Raw genomic sequence first — 3,056 nt, forward strand, 5'->3', positions numbered from 1 at the left:
AACACGTCCCTCTGCCCGACTCCTCTTCGCTGGCACTTTGTCGGGATCGCGTGGTTCCGAATCAACTCCGGAACTGCGATTATATAACAAGAAAATCCTACTAATCAAGACTGGGTGGGAACAGAAATAACTGTTTTAACCACTCCTGTGCCACCAGAGAGAGAAACGACATCTAGGAGTACAGCGAAGTGTGGAGAATGTAAAGAATGTAACGACTTTTCCGCAAAAGTCGACAGCTACACAGACGCACACATGCCCACATATACATACATGTGCATGTGTGTGATATATGCATGTGTGATATCTAAATGTGTAATATAAGTTTGTGTGATATTTAAATGTTTGATATATATATGTGTGCGTTATCTAAATGTGTGATATATACGTGTGTGTGATATCTAAATGTGTGATATATGTGTGATATCTAAATGTGATATATATGTGTGATATCTAAATGAGTAACATGCATGTGATATATTTGTGCATGTGATGTGTGTGTGATATCTAAGTGTGTGGTAAGTGTGTGATATATGTGTGTGTGATGTACATGTGTGTGTGATGTATATATGTATGATAGATATGTATGTGTGATATGTGTGTGATATCTAAGTGTGTGATATATGTGTGTGTGATGTACGTGTGTGTGTGATGTATATATGTATGATAGATATGTATATGTGATATGTGTGTGATATCTAAGTGTGTGGTAAGTGTGTGATTTTTGTGTGTGTGTGTGATGTACGTGTGTGTGTGATGTATATAGGTATGATAGATATGTATGTGTGATATATGTGTAAATGGGATGGTGTTCTGGACCAATATGTTGAGGAACCAACTGGAGAGTAGGCCATTTTAGATTGGGCATTGTGTAATGAGAAAGGAATAATTGGCAATCTAATTGTGTGAAACCCTTGGGGATGGGTGACCATAACATGATCGAATTTTTCATCAAAATGGAGCATGATGTAGTTAATTCTGAGACTAGGGGTCCTGGATCTTAATAAAGGAACTACAACGATATGAGGCACAAGTTGGCTATGATAGGTTGGGAAATGTTATTTAAAGAGTTGGCAATGGATAGGCAATGGCGAACATTCAAGGACTGCAACAAGTGTTCATTCCTTTCTGGTGCAGGGGTAAAACTGGAAAGGTGGCCAAACCATGGTTTACAAGGGAAATTATAGATAGTATTAGATCCAAAGCATACAAATTGGCCAGAAAAACAACAGACCTGAGGATTGGGAGCAGTTTAGAATTCAGCAAAGGAGAACCAAGGGACAGACTAAGAAGGGGAAAATAGAATATGAGAGTAAACGTGCAGGCATCACAAAAACTGACTGTAAAAGTTTGTATAAGTATGTGAAGAGAATAGGATTGGTGAAGACAGATGTAAGTCATTTACAGTCAGAAACAGGGGAACTTATAACGGGGAACAAATAAATGACTGACCAATTGAATACATACTTTGGTTCTGTCTTCACAAAGGAGGACAAATATGATACAGAAATGTTGGGGAACACAGGGTTTAATGAGAAAGAAGAACTGAAGTAGATCAGTATTAGTAGAGAAATACTACTATTTCCCTACTAATCAGAGGAACTGATGGGATTGAGGGCTGACATATCCTCAAGTCTGATCATCTACATTCTAGAGTACTAAAGAAAGTGGCCTGAGAAATAGTGGGGTGCATTGGTGGTCATTTTCCAAGATTCTATAGACTCGGGAACAGTTCCTATAAGACTGGAGGGTAGCTAATGTAACCCCAATATTTAAAAAGGGTGGTAGAGAGAAAACAAGGAATTATAGACTAGTAAGCCTGGTGTCAGAAATGGGGAGAATTCTAGGATTTGTTGTCAAATATTTCAAAGCAAAACATTTGGAAAATAGAGACAAGTTTGGACAGTCAGCATGGATTTATGAAAGGGAAATCAGGCTTGAAAAATCCTAACATTGGTAGTGGGGAAAATTCTCAAATCCATTATCAAGGACTTTATAGTGGAGCATTTAGAAAGCAGTGGCAGGATCAGACAGAGTCAGCATGGATTTATGAAGGGGAACTCATTCTTGATAAATCTGTTGGAATTCTTTGAAGATGTAACTAGAAGAATTGACAAGGGGGAGCCAGTTGATGCGGCATATTTGGACTTTCACAAAGCGTTTGACAAAGTCCCGCATAAGAGATTATCGTGCAAGATTAAAGTGCATGGGATTGGGGAAAGTGTATTGAGATGGATAGAAAACTGGTTGGCAGAGAGGAAACAAAAAATAGGAATTGATAGATCCTTTTCAAATTGGCAGGCAGTAACCAGTGGGGTGCCACAGTGATCGGTGCTGGGAACCCAATTATTCATAATACATATCAATGATTTAGGTGAGGGAACAAAATGTAACATCTCAAAGTTTGCAGATGACACCAAGTTGGGTGGGAGGGTGAACTGTGACGAGGATGCAGAGATCCTTCAGAATAATCTGGACAGGTTGAGTGAGTGCGCTAATCAATGGCAGATGCAGTACAATTTGGATAAATGTGAAGTTATTCGCTTTGGAAGGAAAAACAAGAAGGCAGATTACTACCTGAATAGCTGTATATTGGGAGGGGGGAGAGTGCAGCAGGACCTGGGTGTCCTTGTGCACTAGTTACTGAAGGTAAGCATGCAGGTGCAACAGGCAGTAAAGAAGGCAAATAGCATGTTGGTCTTCATTGCGAGAGGTTTCAAGTACGGGAGTAGGGATGTGTTGTTATAGTTATACAGGGCCTTGATGAGGTCACACCTAAAGTATTGCATGCAGTTTCATTCTCCTTTTCTTTGGAAGGATATTCTTGTTCTCGAGGGAGTGTAGTGAAGGTTTACCAGACTGATTCTGGGGATGGTGGGACTGATGTATGAGGAGAGATTGAGTCAGTTAGGATTGTTTTTGCTGGAGTTCAGATGAATGAAGGGGGATCTCATAGAGACTTTTTTTTATAAAATTCTAACAGGACTAGACAGAGGATGTTCCTGATGGTGGGTGTATCCAGAACCAGGGGTCACAGTCTGAGGATTCAGGGTAGACCA

This window comes from Carcharhinus amblyrhynchos, chromosome 13 (genome assembly GCF_965287045.1).
Source record: "Carcharhinus amblyrhynchos chromosome 13, sCarAmb.v2.hapA, whole genome shotgun sequence".
NCBI classification, from domain to species: Eukaryota; Metazoa; Chordata; class Chondrichthyes; order Carcharhiniformes; family Carcharhinidae; genus Carcharhinus; species Carcharhinus amblyrhynchos.